At 38.6% G+C, this 21,602-nt stretch overlaps 1 protein-coding gene across 10 annotated transcripts in view; it reads left to right on the forward strand.

The window, feature by feature from the left end:
• arvcfb (ARVCF delta catenin family member b) overlaps positions 1-21,602 on the forward strand; it is a 336,448-nt gene that overhangs the window by 84,333 nt on the left and 230,513 nt on the right. For 9 of the 10 annotated variants that reach the window (XM_047381042.1, XM_047381034.1, XM_047381040.1 and 6 more), the window contains exon 2: positions 8,663-8,747. The gene's annotated coding sequence lies outside the window, so the exon portion shown is untranslated. Of the gene's footprint in view, positions 1-8,662; positions 8,748-17,906; positions 18,019-21,602 lie in introns of all 10 variants that reach the window. The other variant, XM_047381035.1, reaches the window with a different exon arrangement.

The raw sequence follows: 21,602 nt of genomic DNA on the forward strand, positions 1-21,602 counted from the left end.
ATATTTCCGTTAAATACAAATTCACCTCGCGAAGTCCAACTCTCACTTCTTTCGGATAATTTCTTCAAAATGTACTCGGCATTTTTACGATTGTGTTTAGGAAGGCTTTTCAGTACTTCCGTAAGAACCTGATCCTTAGGGGCCTCGTCCTGCCCTGGGCCTTGTTTTTCTTGGGACCGCTCATGTTCAGGAACCTCTGTGTCACGCTGCAGCGTTAAACTGACCCACTGTTTTTCTTCTTTGACACCTTGCTTAAGTAAAGTCAGATACCTCTGGAGAAGAGCATCGTATCTCTTGATTTTTTCATAAGAAGTCAAACCCGGCTCGTTTAATATCGCTCTCATTTCAGCATCCAAATTCTCCTCCGCCGTCTGTCTGATGGACGTGTCTGACTGGGTCAGACGCTTGAATTGATGAGGTGAAATGAGAAACATCTTCTGCGATGTTCTGAGAGACATTATCTCCTGATGATTCCACCCACTAGATCACCGATCAAGGGTGCAAGAGCCGTTAAGATGGGCAGAATAAAACCACCTCGTTGCTTTTTGAGAGCCAACTGTTTAGTTTTTATCCCGGTTCTTTTATCACCCAACAATCTGATGATATTTCTTTGTTTCTTCAATTGTCAGTGTTGAGAGGGTGATAGTTTAATGTTACCTTTTAGGATATTCAGTGCAATCTCGCACAGAGCCTGAATAAAGTCGGGAGAGCAGTGTGCGAGAATATCTTTACGTTTCTGTGGACAGGCCTGGTACAAAGCTCTGAATAATGGTAAATTCCTTTTTATACGCGCAGACATGATGACTTACTTTGTTCTGGGTACGTACACAGCAGGCCACTGCTGAGGAAGTATCCCCGTTCTCAGTCTGAAATGTTCTGGGCAGGTAGGCGTAAAATCGATGATTAAATATCCATGAGCTTCTCTCGTTGCGTCTTCAAAACTCTCCAAGAAGAGACCCTTTTGAGATGGAAACATTTGGCGGGCCAGTATATTCAGCTGGAGTTTATCTCTCGGGTTCTTAAACAACACCATATAATTACAGTTCAAACTAATAGTGCGACTGAACTTTCCCTGATGAAATACATTCTGAGTCAACATCATAACACTCATATTACGATGGTGACGAAACTGGGTAAAGACCTTCATCACGTTTTCATCATCTGAGGCTTGAGCAATAACATCGTCTAGAATAATCAGATGATTCTGTTCAGGAGGAAACAGGTTTTCATCTTCAAAAGAATGAGGCAATCCTTCCACAAAGGTAATATTTTTATTCATCTTCTGCAATTCAGCATACATGGGTTGAAAAGATGTGTAAATCCATACAATATTTTCTGGAACAATATCCATGACATGATTACAGTTTTGTAAAATACTTTTTACAAAGAAAGTTTTCCCGCAGCCGCTGGGTCCAACTATCATACATGAGAAAGGTGCTCTAAATCTAGGATCAAAATCAATCTCCTGTAAATCCATGTGACTTTTTATTTTCTTTCTTCTTCAACTCTAATAACCGAAAGGCAGAGTTGTCCCGTCAGAAAAAAGACGTCTCTTATCATACACCAGTCGAAACTTTTTAAGAAATGTCGCGTTTGTCAAACGGAATCTCTTTTTATCCCTCCTGATCGTGTGCTGAGGGATTTCAATGACATCCTCACTTGACCCCTGTAAGTAGCCCTCAACCAGCCCTTTGATGCTGTCAAAATTGACCCTCTCGCTGCATTCATGCGTCTGAGTGATGCCTTTAGCACGTATCACTACTTTTTTACGGTTTTTAGTTTGGTATGCATAACTCTTGGGTCCTGTCGATGCAAACTCCGAAATGCTGTCACCATCTAACTCGTCAGTAAGATCACCCAGATAATTCCCCAATTCCAGAGGAGTTTCACCACTTTTTGTCACATAAATCAAACTGTCCGTGTCAATATAAATCAATCTGTCCTGTAACTTCTCCATGCTGCTGAGAAGTTTTAAACGTGCATAAGCGGTGGTGAATGCTGCTATAAACACATTATTTGACTTACTTGGTGGATATATGACACATTTGCTGTAGTTCCACTGCACTACACACATTTCAGGGTTGAAAAAATGAAAATAGTTAACCCTGTATTTACTCGAGAACATGAAGCTGAAAAAGTCTTCAGGGTTAGTGATGACTGTGGTCTGAGACAGATCACTTCTTTGCGCAAATTTCCCCCAAAAACTGTTTAAACACAATTTTGCAACCTGCCTTTTGGCAGGATTCATCTCGATTTTCTCAGGGTCTAATTGGATGCCCTGATGCAGTTTGTAGTCGCTTATATACTTTGACTTACTCTCCTGATCCACTGCTTCAGACGGATAGCCTGAAGTCTCCTGCTTACCCTTTAAAAAGCAATGAATGTAACCTTTAAAGATTGTATCACTTCTCTTTTCAAAATGCCACACCTCTGTGATTTTAGCAAGACGATAACTACACTCCAACGCTTTACAGAGTTCTACACTCGTCCAAACTCCCGTCAGAGCTCTTTCTTGATCATTATGCGTGCAAGGACCTGACTGGTAATTTAATTCAGCGCATGTGCGGCAGAGAGTGAACACAAGTTTACCTTGGGATGTTCTGTAAGGTAAAACAGGGAACAACAGGTTACGTGGTGGGTAGACCACAGCTTTGATTATACCGAAGTAGCTGCTGGGGTCATCAAAATCTTTGTAAATGATGGTGGGGTGTCCGAGGGGAAAAACGCAGTTGGCGTTTACATAAGGGTACAGAGATGTGTAATCCACATAGTGTACAGTTTCATCCGGTTCCGCTGTGTACCTCAACTTCATAGGACAGGTGCGTCCACCATACAGCGCATCCCGGGGGGATAGCGGTTCGGGTGCATTAACTTTCTCAAGAAAGCTGATCACCCCTGGGTCTGATTTTTTCATTTCAATCCACTCATGCTCCCATATGACTTCGAGACGAAGGCCGTACACAGTTTGTAACACCTTGCTTCTCTCAACAGTGGCTGCGTAAAACTGTTCAAATGCGACCCCTCTCAACGGACACTTGTCATGAGGCATGTAACACTTTTTACAGCCGTGGAAAAAACAGCCATAAAATTCAAACGCAACTTTGACACCGTTAATCTCTGCATACCCATCCACTGAATATGGCCCGATTTTCTTTTCACCCCTATTTAATGCATGCTCGATAAATATGGCTCTGCTGTCTGCAATCCAGCCGAGCCATTGAATGGACGCGCTAGAGAACGTTTTACTGCTACGTCTGTAGTCCAGAGGTGATGGAATGGCTAAGGTTTGAGGAGGAAGGAAATTGGTTACAAAAACCTTCATGCAGGCTGATGCTATTGTGATACTTTTAAACGGATCCACACTTGTCTCCTTAAAGAACTCGTCTCTGAATTTTAAGCATCCTTGAAAAAGAATTTCAACGTCATTTTTACAATAACGAATAGCTTCTTTCTTAAAGTCAAATACCTCTTTGCTCGCTTCTCTGTACCAGTTGCTAAACACCTGTTGTTCTTGAAGACTCATGCGTTCTACAGCGTAGCAGGATGGAGGAGGAAAAGGCCCCACATACTGGAGATGTTGTTCAGAGGAAAATAGGTGGGGAAAAAAACCCTTGCTTTGATCGGTAAAGCCTAACGCTTTCGGCATGGCACTAAGCTTCATGCACATGAAGGACAGGCTATCAATGTATTTTAACCTGTAATCAGGGTCGGTTAAACAGAGAAGTTTACTCCCTACCATGACGATATGAGGTTTAATCCCTAACTGCAGCATTGCTGTGAGAATCAGGTAACCATCGTACCCCCGCGCATTGTGCGCTATTAAGGTGTAACCTTTGTACATTGGCCTCCTGAAATGCAGGATAAATTTTTGGGTGCAATTCAGTCCATAAGCGTACCATTCATCACCTTTCAACGTTTTAGCACAGACCAGAAAGGGGGTATGCATGCCGCTCTCATTGACGAGGCATTCGAAATCATAAAAAATCAGTTTATCATCAAGCTGATTAATTGCACTGCAAGGCTGAATGTAACACTTATGATCATCGCATGTAATGTCTAGGCTGGGGGGTACATTTTCACCGCAAATACTGCATTTTACATTACACATGTGTGGTTTATTCGGTTTACTGATTGGAATAACGTATATCCGTTTGCATACTTTACACAGTTTTACCAACTCACAGTCACTCATAGGCCTTTCAGCACTATTTCTGATGCGCGGTTCCCTATGTCTGCTGAAACATGAAGAATTACGACAGATTCTTTGACAGCCTGCACATCTTACAGGATTGCTAATCTCTTGCATACATGTATATGTTCGACACACTGGACAATAACCTTCACAATGGTGTGTATTGGCATTCTGATAGCTGGCGTAACAGTAATTACAAATATATCTGCACCCCATAAAACCTTTGAGATTTTTTATCCCATAGTAATGACCTTGAAATAACAGCAAAAACAGAGGGTTTGAACAATCAGGGAAACTGGTCTCAAATTTACACAGAGCAGTAGAGCCCGTGGTTCTGTGAAACACTACAATTTTTCTCTTCAGAATGGTTTCAAATTTACCAATATCACTAAAAGTAACTGCTGTTTGCTCGTCGAGGCCTGCCTGATGCTGCCATCTCCTCCCCATTTCTACAGCATGGTGATCCGTGAGCTCAGGATCAGAGACGTGTGCGAGGCTGATTGCAAAACATAACTGATTACCGGTATTGTTTATAATATACAAATGACGCATTTTCTTATTAAACAGTTCACAGTCTAACGTTCCTGCAGCTTTATGCTTAGAACCTCCTGCTGGGTCATTAACAACCTGAAGAACAAATTCCATGTTATTATCTACAGGTATATTTGCATTCGATTGTACTAAATCGTCGAGGAAGTTTTCGAAAGCAGGCAGGATCATATTTCCATCATCTGTAACAGTAAATGTGATGTGACGATTGAGATTTTCACCCACTAATTCCAGCTGCACAACGTCGTTACGTCTGGTTAACGATCTCGCAGCGTCGGCTAATTCAATGATAATACGCATGATGTCTGTATAGAATGCAGCTAAATCTGGAACGTTACTTGGACAGGGCGGCGGTATGGTAAAAGGTCTCCTTATTTCATGGTTATTAAAATGTTCACGTTCAACCACGGCTGGAGGGTTTCGTCCTATTTGATCAGAACTAACTGCTATGTCCGTATTGAAATGACCCCCGTGCTGATCTGCGGCGTGTGACGTAGAAGGATTCTGATGACTGTCAGGTGAATCATTTTCCTCAATGCTGCTGTGTGGAGATGGTGCTCTATTTAAATCTTCAAGAGCCTGATTGATTACGTTTAAAACGTCACCGTGCCGATCTGCGGCGTGTGACGTAGAAGGATTCTGATTACTGTCAGGTGAATCATTTTCCTCAATGCTGTGTGGAGACGATGCTCTATTTAAATCTTCAAGAGCCTGATTGATTACGTTTAAAAAGTCACCGTGCTGATCTTCATTTATTACATTTTCACTGTTAGCAGGAGATGCATTTAAAACGATGTTATCTGCTACTTCTGCATTAACGGGAATTTCGTTAAGTTCATTAACTAAATTTCTTATTTCATCCAGGGCAAGTCTGATTCGGTTATCCATTTCTATGAACATAAGAAAAAATAAAATAAAATAAAACTAACCTACAGAAAAAAAACAAAAAACAAAACAGTGATCAGTTCAGTTTAAAATCACCTTGATGTCACCAAAATGCTTCTTTAACAGAATCTGACATGCTGCCAGAAGTGTTAACGATGAGGCCTTATTATGAAGATTCCGTGAGGCTGTAGAGACTGTCTTCCTGCGTTGTCCGTTTCTGTGGCCAATCTGTCCTACCATCAACGTTACCTCTGTAAGGAGAATGAACAAAAAATAAATAAATAAAAAAATAAAAATATGTATATATATATATATATATATATATATTGAAATAATCACATTGAAGCTGAAAAAAAAACAAAACAAAAAAAACAAAGGAATTCAAATTAATTCAGTATGTATATATGAATTAAAACGTACCGTTCATTAATCCACTCACTAGCGTTGCTCTGCTTTGTAGCGCAGAGAGTCACTGTCTTTTGGCCGGGGTTAAATATTCTGTAAAAACAGAAGACAATAATAGTTATCTTACGCTGCGCAGCACAGCGTTCATAAATAAAACGAAAAATAGTTTTTAAAATACACAAGTTTTTTTTTTAAATCTTACTCCGATTCTTTGCGGTAAAACCTCCAGATTTCACTTCTTGTTGAACTGAAACGGTGCCTCTCTGCTGAAAGCTGTCTTGATCTTTGAAAAGCGACCTTCTGGTGGGCGGATTCAATGTGGCATCTTTGGATGTATCTGTAAACAGGTTTATATGACATTTTATTGAACTATGCTTAAAATACATATATATATATATTGTTTTTATTTAATTTTTATTTTTTTTCTACCTTGCTGCTGCTGCTGCTCAACAGCTGTGTCTTCCACAGAGCTCTCAGTCGAATCTGTAAACAGTTTTTATCTGAGGTTTAAAATACATTCACTCTCAAAGAAAAATAGTTAGTTCTTAGGACTTACTTTCTGGTGGTGCCGGTAACTTGTCCGGTGTGTCTTCAGGGGAAATGATAATAATTGACGGAGGAGTATTCAAAGAATCAGTTTTAATTTCTGTGTTAGAAGAAAGTTCAGATGTTGTTGGGGTTTTTTCTTGTTTGGAAATAATTCGCCTTCTCAATTTTGACTGTCGATTCCAGCCGCTGAACCCGCCAACTTGATCATTCGGGTTTACCTCTCTCATCAAATCTATAAATTGAAACATTGTCAAGGGTTAACTATAATATATAAATGTATATATATATATTTTATTGCATTTAACATTTACTTACCATAATCTGATTTTGTCAAGATGAAATCATCAAGGTCATCAGCGGTGGGTTCTATGACAAAGAAACAAATATATATATATATATATATATAAACAATATATATAAACAAAATTAGAGAACATTCACATGCATTTAATGATTTCTTAAAGATGAATACTTACTTACTTACTTACTTACGTTTAAAGATGTCATTGTGCTTTTGTGAATTATCAGAAGTAGATTCCACAATTTCCGGGTTTCCTGAAATATTTACCGACATTTTTTCTTGTCAGTACTGGTATTTTCAATGTAACAAGTGTTATGGTTCAAAGACATTCAGCATTTGAAGACCCTGACGCTGAGGTTAGCCAATGAAACAGAGCCCCCGGACAACATTTGCTCACAGTATTTATAGCAGAACATGACAGTGTTATCTCAACTGCAAAGACTATGTTTTTAAGACCAAAACCCTTTCTTGAGTTCAAAGGTGATATGGTTATCTAAGGAACAGACCTAACTGCCCTTCCTGACTTCGCCCCTAACAGTTGGATATGGTATAACTGTAACTCCCTGAATAACCTTTTACTATAAGATGAAAAAGTAAATGTTTTAGAAAAGCTACAGGTAACTAAAATTATCATTCCTTTTTCCTAAAATGGAGTCTCTCATTATTCAAACACATCATTGCTAGAGTCAATTTATAACTTGGAAACAGTATACTGAAGTTCTTTTTTCTTCTGTTAATCTCATATTCGTCTTACCTCTTTCAGTTGCTTTTCCAGTATGTTGACGCAGAAGCTGAAGGTTTTTCTCGTTCCATTGATGTAGTGAAGCACAATCTTTTAATTTACTTTTTAGGTCTTTTCTATTTTGAACTGATTTAGACTGGCTCATATATTCAACAAATAGGTCCTGCTGTAAAGCAAAATGAACTTACAATTCTGTCAGGTTACACAGTTAATTTATTAGGATTTCATGTGATAGGTCAACATTAAGTTGATTATACCTTTAAAATATAAAAGGATGCATGTCTTTTTTGTTTTTAGATGTATTAATGCCTGAAAAACATACAGATTATTAATAACACCCTTAAACACACCCCTGTGTGTTTTAATTGGCTCATTTAAGGCCTTCCCCGTAACACCCTTAAACACACCCCTGTGTTTTAATTGACTCATTTAATGACGACAACCAATCAGCATCCACGGTTACGCCCCCTTGGACACACCACCTGCTTGACCATGTGACCTCCCGCTCACATGCCACCCACATGGCCCCCACATGACGCCAACCGGAAGTCCCGCCCTCACCGGAAGTCCCACCCACCTGTCAAAAAGTTTGATGAAAGGGTGTACTTAAATTCTCTCTATCATACCTCCACAGTATTTAGGCTCTTTGTTGGATCATTGCTGGTTCCTACTGTTTTTCTCATACTGATTACTTTGTCCTGAGTTTCTTTTGTGTTTTTCTGTAATTTCCTCATTTGTTCCATTAATTACTCTGTCATTCTGTCTGACACTCAACAACCTTCAGCAATTATGCTCCAGATGATTTCTTGTTATTCTCAGATTATCAGAAATTAGCTGCTGTTGTTTTACTGCTAATGTGTTTAAATACAAATGAAAACTCAAAAGCCTTAATAGCTTTTTATCAATTAAGAAATTTATTTCCCATTGCATGCATAAAGTAAATACTTTTTTCAGTTGGAAATGTATTAATTTAATCTCCCCATTTATTTGCTTATTACATTAAAAGTCAATGTTTATAGAGATGTTTTTGGTTTTACAGGACCGGCAGCTCAAACGTTGTGACACTGCTCTGACATCTGTAAACAGGCCCTGAGATTTGTATGGGTCATTCTTGTCCGCCAAAGGTAAGATCATCTTTTTTTCAAACCTGTCATGTTTTGATTTAGTCTAGCCAATCGGTGACACTTCATTCATTTTCACCAAGTGAAACAGCGCTGAAAAAGTAAAGCATTCATGAGATGCAATAATGACATATTTGGATTTTGTCTTTATTAAACATGGAACATTGGTTGCTGCGCTACTGAGTATATTGGGCTACTTTTAGCTTTGGATTGGAAATTTTGTTATTTGATTAGTTAATTGTTATTCAGCCACTTAATCAAGAAAAAACACAAATATTTACATTTTTTTTGCTCTGATTTTTAAATATGTCTCTTTTTTCATAATTTTACATTACTGCACTTAAACTGGAATATCAACACTGTACTGTATGTAAGATTGTGAGCATAGTTAGCATATCAGCATAATACGTTCATAATACATTTAGTCAGGAATTTACCTAATTGGGATTTCAGAGAAACCTGAACATAATTGCTTATTTGTCCAAATTCAATAGTTTAATTTTTCCTTAATTTAATAGTTAATAAAGGAAATATTATTATATACCAAAGGTTAGTTGCGAAGGGTTGTCAGTGCACAGTTTTATGTAGTCTTTCTATTTAATGGGTGTACTGTATCTTGAAAAAGATGCCGAGTCATCTACATGTATTGGTGTTGTTAACCAAAATGCTGAAATAGTTTGTCATGTATGATTCTGGATACTGGATTACATATGAGCCCTGATTTATTGATAGGCTTAAGCACAGACTTGAGTGACTTTGGTGCTTTGTTATTGTGACTTACATCACCCTCCATAATCACTGGCATCCCTACTAAAAATGTCGAAAGAGGCCAGAATCCAATCTTTTTTACAGAAGCATTGGATCACACTGAACATTTTAGAAAAATCCCATCTTTATTTGAGCCTTTTTATTCATTAACAAGCACACATTTGTAATGTTTAAAACAATATTAAACTACTTTTAAAATTTTCCTTATAGCCACACTAAGTGGCAGCCACTGGCTAGTCCAATAAAATAAATGTAACTGGCGCATTTTTGTAATTTATACACTTTTATTTATACACTTTTTCCAGGTGGATTCAACTGTCTCAGAACTTTAAATTAGTAACCCATGCCGTTCTGTTTCCATCGGATATCAATATAAAAAAAACAACTTTTTTTTTTTTTAGCTACTCTTCAAATGGGAAAAACAAGAGAGCATAGCATTTAAGTCAGACAGATATGCTTCATTAGTCACAAATGGCTAACAGAAAACACTTACTCACCTAAACTTGTCCAGATTTACAATCAGAGCAATAAAACGTTTAAAACAACTGGAACGAGGCTGGACAAGGACCCAAGTTATCTTGCCACCAATCACAGTGAAGGATGGTAAGGGAGGTATTAGCATATTGTGATAAAGTTCATTATTTTCCATAATGTCATGATGAAAATTTAACATTCATATATATAATGATATGCTAATTTTGTGAGATAGGAATTTTGGGTTTTCATGAGCTGTATGCCAAAATCATCTGTATTAAGACAATAAAAGACCTGAAATATTTCAGTTAGTGTGCAATGAATCTAAAATATATGAATGTTAAATTTTCATCATGACATTATGGAAAATAATGAACTTTATCACAATATGCTAATATTTTGAGAAGGACCAGTAGGTTTCTGCCAAAAAACTCTAGATTAATTTTTTACATATTTACAAGAAAAAACTTGGCTACACCCCTTTACAATGATCTGACATTGTAAAGACAGACAGTTGTCATGATTAGCTCAAATGGGATCTGGAATACATGCCTGAAACAGTAAGGAAGATGCTGCATCCAGTCTGTACCCAGAAGATGTCCCGATACAGAAAGAAAGCCCAGATGTATCACTTACACCTTAGAAAATACCCAGATGCGCATCTCATAAATTTACCACTTCAATCTTAGAGGACTTCTGTTTTTTTTGTTGGAAATGTCTGACTTTATAATCTCAGAAAACAGTAGAGTTTTTTTGGATAGATTTAAGAGGTATTTTTTGTACACATTTCTGACTTATCCTGATTTTTTTTTTTCTCATAAATATGTGAAACTAAGTAGAAATTTCGGAGTTATTTGGCAGATATTTTCTCCTCCGTGGTCACATAATTTTTATTCTTCATCTACAATGGCCCTAAGACTCAATCGTACTATAGCATGTGGGCACAGTCTTTTAAAAAAACTCTGGGTTCCCTTTCCTTTCACTGTTTTTCTAAAGTACTGATGTTCTTGTTTTGAGGAAGTTGGGTAAAGTGTTGTTCCTACCTGACCAACAATTCAGACTTTAATGCTGGTTGCCTGGGAACCATAGACTGTTGTTGCACTTATTTAGGGATGTAACATATCAGGAAGGAAAAAAAGCACAGCATAATGAACGTTCTTTTCCAGCATTTGACATAATGTTTCTCTTTAGCCACTGATTTACTCAACTCCTACAAACAAGGGTTTTTTGTTTCTTTTTCTGCTGAGGTTAATCTTCCAGACAGTTAAAACAAATCATTCCCAAGGTTTGGCACATCTTAACTCCAGGTCATGTTTTTTTTTGTCTGTTCTGAGTTTGGTTTTTTTTGTGAAATGGAAGTCCGCTACTGTAGGGGAGTTTCTTGGGGGAGCAGTAGATCAGCTGAGCTGCACCCCATCACCTCAACCAGGATTTGCCTCCTGGAATCGGATCAGAATCAGAATCTGCTTTATTTGCCAAGTTTGTGACACAAACAAGGAATTTGACTTTGGTTCTCCTTTGCTTTTAATGAAGGCATTATTGAGAAGCTTTAAAACCTGACATGAGGGGAAGATACTAAGACTTACATAAAAACTGGCACAAAACTGCAGACAGCCAGGTTGATTTGAAATACAGGTCCTTCTCAAAATATTAGCATATTGTGATAAAGTTCATTATTTTCCATAATGTCATGATGAAAATTTAACATTCATATATTTTAGATTCATTGCACACTAACTGAAATATTTCAGGTCTTTTATTGTCTTAATATGGATGATTGTGGCATACAGCTCATGAAAACCCAAAATTCCTATCTCACAAAATTAGCATATTTCATCCGACCAATAAAAGAAAAGTGTTTTTAATATAAAAAATGTCAACCTTCAAATAATCATGTACAGTTATGCACTCAATACTTGGTCGGGAATCCTTTTGCAGAAATGACTGCTTCAATGCGGCGTGGCATGGAGGCAATCAGCCTGTGGCACTGCTGAGGCCTTATGGAGGCCCAGGATGCTTCGATAGCGGCCTTTAGCTCATCCAGAGTGTTGGGTCTTGAGTCTCTCAACGTTCTCTTCACAATATCCCACAGATTCTCTATGGGGTTCAGGTCAGGAGAGTTGGCAGGCCAATTGAGCACTGTGATACCATGGTCAGTAAACCATTTACCAGTGGTTTTGGTACTGTGAGCAGGTGCCAGGTCGTGCTGAAAAATGAAATCTTAATCTCCATAAAGCTTTTCAGCAAATGGAAGCATGAAGTGCTCCAAAATCTCCTGATAGCTAGCTGCATTGTCCCTGCCCTTGATAAAATACAGTGGACCAACACCAGCAGCTGACACAGCACCCCAGACCATCACTGACTGTGGGTACTTGACACTGGACTTCTGGCATTTTGGCATTTCCTTCTCCCCAGTCTTCCTCCAGACTCTGGCACCTTGATTTCTGAATGACACGCAGAATTTGCTTTCATCTGAAAAAAGTACTTTGGACCACTGAGCAACAGTCCAGTGCTGCTTCTCTGTAGCCCAGGTCAGGCGCTTCTGCTGCTGTTTCTGGTTCAAAAGTGGCTTGACCTGGGGAATGCGGAACCTGTAGCCCATTTCCTGCACACGCTTGTGCACGGTGGCTCTGGATGTTTCTACTCCAGACTCAGTCCACTGCTTCCGCAGGTCCCCCAAGGTCTGGAATCGGCCCTTCTCCACAATCTTCCTCAGGGTCCGGTCACCTCTTCTCGTTGTGCAGCGTTTTCTGCCACACTTTTTCCTTCCCACAGACTTCCCACTGAGGTGCCTTGATACAGCACTCTGGGAACAGCCTATTCGTTCTGAAATTTCTTTCTGTGTCTTACCCTCTTGCTTGAGGGTGTCAATAGTGGCCTTCTGGACAGCAGTCAGGTCGGCAGTCTTACCCATGATTGGGGTTTTGAGTGATGAACCAGGCTGGGAGTTTTAAAGGCCTCAGCAATCTTTTGCAGGTGTTTAGAGTTAACTCGTTGATTCAGATGATTAGGTTCATAGCTCGTTTAGAGACCCTTTTAATGATATGCTAATTTTGTGAGATAGGAATTTTGGGTTTTCATGAGCTGTATGCCAAAATCATCCGTATTAAGACAATAAAAGACCTGAAATATTTCAGTTAGTGTGCAATGAATCTAAAATATATGAATGTTAAATTTTCATCATGACATTATGGAAAATAATGAACTTTATCACAATATGCTAATATTTTGAGAAGGACCTGTACTAGCATAGGATATGAAACCACTTTAACCACCTCTCAGAGTACTTGTTGGTTTTTGGTACAAAAATGCTGATTGGTTCAGTCCTCCTATCTCTTGATACACTGCAACTCTCATTTGCACAACAAATGTTTTAGGATTTCATGCTTCATGTCCCATCTCCTAAGCATTTTGGGATGGATAAAGACTGGAGCAAGTTGCCTTCTGTGGGCTAAATGTTTCTGGCAGGTTTGGAAAAGGTGAAATTACGGACAAAGTGTCAACGACTCTCTAAAACACCTTGTAGTTTAAGCAGGAATTAAACCTTTGAGTTACAAAGCGCAAAATACAACAACATAGACCTTGGACTGTTGAGCAACTGAAGTTGTATATCAAGCAAGAATGGGAAAGAATTCCACCTACAATTAGTGTCCTCAGTTCCCAAACGCTTATTAAATGTTGTTAAAAGCAAAGGGGATGTAACACAGTGGTAAACATACCCCTGTCCCAGCTTTGTTGCCCCAGAAGTTCAGAATGAGTACATATTTGCAAATAAAAAACAAAGTTTATCAGTTTGAACATTAAATGTTTTTTCTTGTAGTGTGTTCAGTTGTGTATAGGTTGAACAGGATTTACAAATCATTTAATTTTTTATTTCCACTTTAAACAACATCCCAACTTAGTTTGAAATGGGGTTGTTGGCAAAATACAATGATCAACACAGGACTCAGCGGCAGAAATGCAACGATTAGAGATTTGTGTCCAATTTGAAATGCGGATGCTAATTTTAACTAATTTAACTTTTTTTAAGAACTTTAATGAACTGTATGGCTGCACAATATTGGAAACACATGCCTTTCCGAATTTATTGTCAAATATTGTCATTACAATACTGATTGCAAGAAACACCCACATTTTCCTTACTCTTTTCTGTTCTTTGATCACAATCTCCCAAAGCTTTAGAATCTTAGTCACTAAGTTTTAGATCCGGTGTTGCATAAATAAATGTAATTACCCATGTATGTTATTTCCAAGCTGAGTTTGAATTCATGACACCAGAGATATTCTAAACCACCAAATATTGCATCCAAGCACACCTTTGTAATTGCACATTGAAATTGCAGCAATGACTGCGAAATTGTACACCTCTAATTACCTGTGCTCAAAAGATTTCACATAGCTTCCTTTCATGAGCGGTCATTACATACTTATATTAGAAGCAAGGGTGGTGGTTACATTGTGTGTAGCTGCTGTTAAACATGGTTTTACTGGTTTAAACGAAAGACCAAAAGATATGGATCTGTTTGTAGTATCTCATTATTAACGATTAGCATGATTAGCTAAATTAGTGTTACAAAAGTAAACATTATTTTTGTGTGTTTTAACTGATGAAAGAAGACTCTCACTTTAACTTTGAGTTTTATCAAAGACAGACACTATCCAAATTCATCATGTCTTATGACAGACTTCCTGTTGTCTTTTGGCCTGGGAACAATTTACGCTTTGGCCATTTCAACAACACAACTCCAAAACAAGGTTAGATTGATAGCTTCTTTTTGCACCTATAAAAGTTAGCCCAAATTACAAAAGTATGAATTTAAAGTCTAGCTCTCTGTTATAGCAACCTGAAAAAATAGATATGCCGCTGTAAGAAAATCTTTCATATGGTGTCTGACACCTTTTGTACAGTCTCTGACTTCATTTTTAAACAATTAATTTCTACTTAAAACAGCTGACTTCTACACTAAAGAGTGTCGTGCTTAGGTCAACCTGGTAATGCTTGTCTGTGGTGTGTTCTCTAATCTGACAAATAGTTGGATGTATGAGTTTACCACATGCCAGTCACTGTTTAGGGCCTGTGACCATCCAGCTTCTTGAGGCATCTATAGTAGATCTGCACAGCATTAGGAAAGCATCAGAATGTGATGTTATTGAGGACGATAACGTTTGTGATAAATCCACGTTTTTCTCTCTAGTCTCCTTTTACATCTGCTTCTTACACTCTCTGTGACCTTTAGCATCTTGGATACCATCATCTTTGTTAGGTGTGCGCTAACTCCAGAGAATCTACTCCAGATATTCTCTTGAGTCTGTATATTACATTGACATTCAAAGTGGGAATTTATGACTCTTGGAATGCAATAACCCACAATTATTGCATTCCAAACAGTCCTTTGCTATACTGATGTTAAACAAACTGAACCTGTGATGACAACATACACTCACCGGCCACTTTATTAGGTACACCTGTCCAACTGCTCGTTAACGCAAATTTCTAATCAGCCAATCACATGGCAGCAACCCAATGCATTTAGGCATGTGGACATGGTCAAGACGATCTGCTGCAGTTCAAACCAAGCATCAGAAAGGGGAAGAAAGTTGATTTAAGTGAGTTTGAACATGGCAATGTTGTTGGTGCCAGATGGGCTGGTCTGAGTATTTCAGAAACAGCTGATCTACTGGGAGTTTCACGCACTACCATCTCTAGGGTTTACAGAGAATGATCCGAAAAAGAGAAAATATCCAGTGAGCCGCAGTTCTGTGGGCGCAAATGCCTTGTTGATGTCAGAGGAGAATGGCCAGACTGGTTCGAGCTGATAGAAAAGCAACAGTAACTCAAATAGCCACTCGTTACAACCAAACCATGCAGAAGAGCATCTCTGAACACACAACACGTCGAACCTTGAGGCGGCTGGGCTACAGCAGCAGAAGACCACACCGGGTGCCACTCCTGTCAGCTAAGAGCAGGAAACTGAGGCTACAATTCGCACAGGCTCACCAAAATTGGACAATAGAAGATTGGAAAAACATTGCCTGGTCTGATGAATCTCGATTTCTGCTGCGACATTTGGATGGTAGGGTCAGAATTTGGGGTCAACAACATTGAAAGCATGGATCCATCCTGCCTTGTATCCACGGTTCAGGCTGGTGGTGTAATGTTGTGGGGGATATTTTCTTGGCACACTTTGGGCCCCTTAGTACCAATTGACCATCGTGTCAACGCCACAGCCTACCTGAGTATTGTTGCTGACTATGTCCATTCCTTTATGACCACAGTGTACCCATCTTCTGATGGTTACTTCCAGCAGGGTAACGCGCCATGTCATAAAGCACCAATCATCTCAGACTGGTTTCTTGAACATAACAATGAGTTCACTGTACTCAAATGGCCTCCACAGTCACCAGATCTCAATCCAAAAGAGCACTTTTGGGATGTGGTGGAACAGGAGATTTGTATCATGGATGTGCAGTCAACAAATCTGCGTCTGTCTGATGCTATCATGTCAATATGGACCAAACTCTCTGAGGAATGTTTCCAGTACCTTGTTGAATCTATGCCACGAAGGATTAAGGCAGTTCTGAAGGCAAAAGGGTGTCCAACCCCGTACTAGCAAGGTGTACCTAAATAAAGTGGCCGGTCAATTTACCGAGCGGCCCCAATTTCTATTATGTATCCTTATACTTATTTAGATAACAAAAACGTACAAATCTGTCTCACTTTTGATCAGTTCATGTGGGATTGTAATGAAATCTCATCCAGTTAAATTTATTCTTTGGCTTTTCTATGTAACAGAATCATCGCCACATTTTTTCATCATGCTTTACTTTGCCTGCTCAGAATTCCTGGTTTAGGTACATCAGGTTCAGATTGTAATACAGAGTAAAATGCAGGGCAGGAGAGGTTAAGTGCGTTGATGTAGGGACTGAACAGTTATCCCTCCACAAGCTTTCCCTCTAATATCAAGGTCAGCTTGTTCTTAAGTCCTTAGCTCTCAAAAATGTCATTGGTTTAATTAATTATCTGGAGACTCTCTTAGGAAAGACCTTTTTAATAGCGGGAGAATGTCCATTAATCAACTGGCAAGGGGCCAATTATGGTTGACGGTCACTGTGTGAGCTTACAGTGTGAGGACTAATTTGACCCCTCAAGGTCTGAGCAAGGGATTTAAATTTATATGTTCTTGGGTTTTATATAGATGGTATCACGTGCTCTTTAACAGCACAGAAGTTGGCCCTGTGAAAACTGTTTAGGTCTCATTGTGAGAGTAGCTCACATGCACTTCTTGCAGAATGAAGGACTCCACTAGTGTCAGAGAACACTAACCTTCAGTTAGCTACAGATATGTTCTGCACAAAATATGTTGCAATTACATGCTCCTAAGAAAAAAAAGAGTCTTGTTGGACATTGATGTCCAACTGCAGGTCACATATGCTTCAGATGTTGTTCATAGCATGTTCACCAGATGGCACATAAATATTGTGCTGTGATAAAGTTGTTGCTCCGTTACAAATCTAGTTTGTTTTTGCTTTTTTGTCTTGTTTAAATGTTTCAAATGATCAAATTTTAATTTTAGACATCGATAACCTGAGCGAATACAAAGTGCAGTTTTTAAAGGATTATTTTATATATATCAATAGGAAAGAGATATACCAAACCAACCTGGCTCTGTAAAAACATAATTGTTAAATAATGAGTGAGCTGTGATTAACCATATGTTTTGGTTCAGTTTCACTAGTAACATCCTAGCCTGGGACCTGGATGACCTGTAGTATCAATATATAATTTAAATAGAACTTATTTGACAACATGAAGTAGGCTAAAATATCCCAAAAAGCAACAAATAATTTCTTGATCTAAAGAAGAATAGAGGAGAACAAAGTCATATACATTTATCAGGTCTTTTCTCTCAAACTTCCCAGGAATGATTGACCTACTAACATTACTCCAAGAGTTCATTGATGATTTGCCCAAAAGGTCACAAAAGAAGCCAGAACATCCAAAGCAATGCAGACCACACTTGCCTCATCTAAGGTCAGTGTTAGTGCTTCAACAAAAAGACTGGAAAAAATGGCATCTATGGAAGGGTTCCCAGGTGAAACAGGGAGCAGGAAGGACCATTTTATATCTGCCAAACACCATCTTATAATCCCCTAGACCTTTGATAAAATGCATATAATAAAGAAAAAAATAGAACTTTTAGGAAGGTGTTACATCTAGTATAAATGAGGAGAATGATGCCTGAGGGTGGCTTTGCTGCTTCAGGACCTGAACAACTTGGCATATTTGATAGAACCATGAATTCTTCTCTCCACCAGGCAATCCTGATGGAGAATATTGTGAGTCCATAAATGACCCAAGGCGCATCAGGAAAGCCATCTCTGAATGGGTCAAAAGTAACAAAATCAAGGGTCTGAAGTGGTCTTGAATTTGATTATGAAGCTGTTGCAGGACCATTCATGTTTAAAACCTTCCAGTGTGAAAGCTTGACAAAATATTGCAAAGAAGTGGCCCATAATTCCTTCACAGTGACATAAAAGATTCATTGCAATTCCTTGTTTGTGCTAAGGATGACCCAACTAGTTATTAGTTTTAGGGGTAATTACCTTTTTACATAGGGCCAGGGTAGTTTGGATAGCCTTTTTTCTTAATAAAGAGACTAGTCATTATTTACTCAGGTTATCTTTGTCTGTGTCAGGATCTGGAGTTTTGTGTGTGTGTGTGCTTTTGCTTTTTTTACTATGCTCACTTCTCAGATGGTGCTGGAGTTCTCAGGGGTGCTGGGTGACAGGTGCAACTGATCTGCTGATTTCTTGGAAGTGTACTTAAGCAGGAGGCTGCCAGCACTTCAGCGCCAGAGTGTTTGCCTTCAGTGGTTGTTGTACCTGAACCTTTGGATTTCTCCTGTTGATGCCTGTTTTGCTGTTTTGGATTTTTCGACTTTTGGAGAAAGGTCTCTTTTTGTGGATTAAGATCCCAGATACCTGTTATCCTTTGTCTGGACAACAACCAGCTGACAGCTTCCTGTTTTCACCTGTTTTTGGTCATCCGAACCGAGGCATAAGCGTAACCTGTTCACCCTCCAACGCAAGTACTACCTTCCTGAACTCCTCACCTCGTCTTTCACAAACCTCTCAAGCAGTTCCAGAGAAACTTCTGTGTTGAACACCCAGACTCCGAATCCCTCACCCCCCCTGGCAGTTAGATTACTCCAACATAGTAAGCCGTTCCTTAAGTATAGTGTTTTGATTTATTTGCCCCAGGTTTACTACAGCATTTTGATTCACCTGCTTCTCCCTCTTCTTTTTGTACAGTTGGCAATCTACCCATTCCTGAACTGTTCCCAATTATCCTTGTTTAAGAAAATAAACCTTCTTCATAACCTAGTCTCTTCTTCTGAGAGTTCTGACCCACAGGCAGAATAACAATCTCGAGCATAATGACAGTCTGATATCAAAATTTGTTTCATAATTTGAAATATTGAAATGTGAGAGAAAAACCACCAAAAATAATCTGTAAGGTGCTTATTTTTTTTCACGTCACTGTACTTTGTAAGCTGATTCAACTCTGTCATGTAACTCATCTAAATGATTATGATGAAAAGTTGACCGACCTTTTTAGTGGTATTGAATATGCAGAGGGAGACTTGTCATAACCTCAACGGTTTTTAGAAAAAGGTAGAATGGTATCCTCAGAATGCATATAAATATATTTCTTCATTTTCTTTTGGTCCCTTTAAGTTTGTTTAAAACAATACAGTTTCAAAGAAAACACCTTCTTGTAGAGAATTTAAAGCTTAAATGCCATTTAAGTCATTTTGCCTGGGGGATTATTTCTTATTACCCTCTTCATTTGCTTCAGGAAGTAAATGTTCATTGTTCATTTTTACTTATTTAGCACCAGAAAAAGCCAGAAGATACTTTTTGCTATTTCATGCATTGAACACATATCACTGGACTTTACAAAGTTAGTACAAAGTTGGTAACCAAGTGAGGGGAGCTTTTTTTTATTGATAGGACAGAAAACAAGGATGATGGTTTTCAGCTGTGCAGTCAACATCAGTCCTCAGTCAACTGTCCAATCATGTTAGGAAATTACTTGTTGTAATATAACACAGTCACAGTCTTCACATCTGCATTTAATACATTAATGACACCAACCTTTCACGTAACATGCAGCTTCCAGCATTTCATCTGTAACGAAGCACCTAACAGGGGAAAATGTGGCTTCTCAGCCTTCTTAGAAGATTGCATGTTTGACCTGAGGATAAAATAAGGATGGAGGCAGAGGTGTGGTCAGGGTATAGAGTCCACACATGACTGTGGTTGAACAGCTTATGTTCAGTTGTCATGCCGATTGAAACTACTTGTGTAATCATTGCACAATAATATTGCTATGAACAGAATGCATTCCAGCTCAGTTCCTGCACCACATTAGTAGGAAACAGAAATCCTTTGGAACCAAATTATCATTTCGATGAACTGTTTTTTAAAATGTTGGTACATTTGTTTACAGCTTCTTTGAGTTACATTTATGACATCAGTGCAAAGTTAACGCACATTCAGGCTACTTCATCCTTGATTTCTGGGTGACTAAAAGTCATGATTTAATAGGTGCAATCCAAGGATGCTACACACACAAAAGAGCTAGTGTGCTTCTTTTAAGACACTGCTGCTTGTAATTTTAATGTGCTGCAAACAAATTGCATGAAAAAAAACCCCACAATATTTCATGTAAAGTGGAAGGAAAATTATAAATGGTTTTCAGCATTTTTTTTATTTCTATTTAGACCCCTTTACTCTGATATCCCTAAAAAATCCAGTTCAACTAGCTTCCTTCAGATATCTAAATGTGTGTAATTTAATCTCAGTCTAAATCCAGTTGTCCTTAGAAGGCCTCCGAGGTTTGTTAGAGAACATTGGTGAACAAACATCCCCGTGAAGACCAAGTGATGCAGCAGACAGGTCGGGGATGAAGTTGTGGAGAGGTTTAAGGAAGGAACAGTTAAACCTAAACCTATTTAGATTTTGAAATTTTTTTTCATTCAACCAAGAAGCTGGTTTCTGATAGGAAAACAAGGATAGTTTTTTTATCTATGGTGATGATCTCCAAGCCTTTGAGGTTGGAAAGCCTCCTTGCCATTACCTTAATATTTAGCTTCTTCCACAGATTCTCTATCAGATTCAAGGTAGAACTCTGGCTGGGCCGCTCCAAAACATTAATATTACCATCAATCAGAAACATGTCGATAAAATTAAAAGATTACTTTAAACCCAAATCTGCCAGGGGTTTGAATAATTTTAAGTGTTTATCCCAAGCGGTGAACATCTCACAGAGCACTGTTCAGTCCATTCATAACCAACCATTTTCATACTGCAGCAGCAAACTGACTTCAATCAAACTTGGCCCCAAAGTAACATAAAATATAAAAATGAAGCAGCTGTATGTGGAATATTCTGCTGTGTGTAACAAAAAAAAATGTAATTTGTGTTGTAATGCTATATTGCACAACTCCAATTCCTATAAGAAAATAGATAAAACCAAAATGTTGAAATGAATTTCTGTACCCTGCTCTGCTGTCAAACATTTTTATATGCTTCACACACGCTGATTGCTGT

Source organism: Girardinichthys multiradiatus, chromosome 12, assembly GCF_021462225.1.
Source record: "Girardinichthys multiradiatus isolate DD_20200921_A chromosome 12, DD_fGirMul_XY1, whole genome shotgun sequence".
Lineage (NCBI taxonomy): Eukaryota > Metazoa > Chordata > Actinopteri > Cyprinodontiformes > Goodeidae > Girardinichthys > Girardinichthys multiradiatus.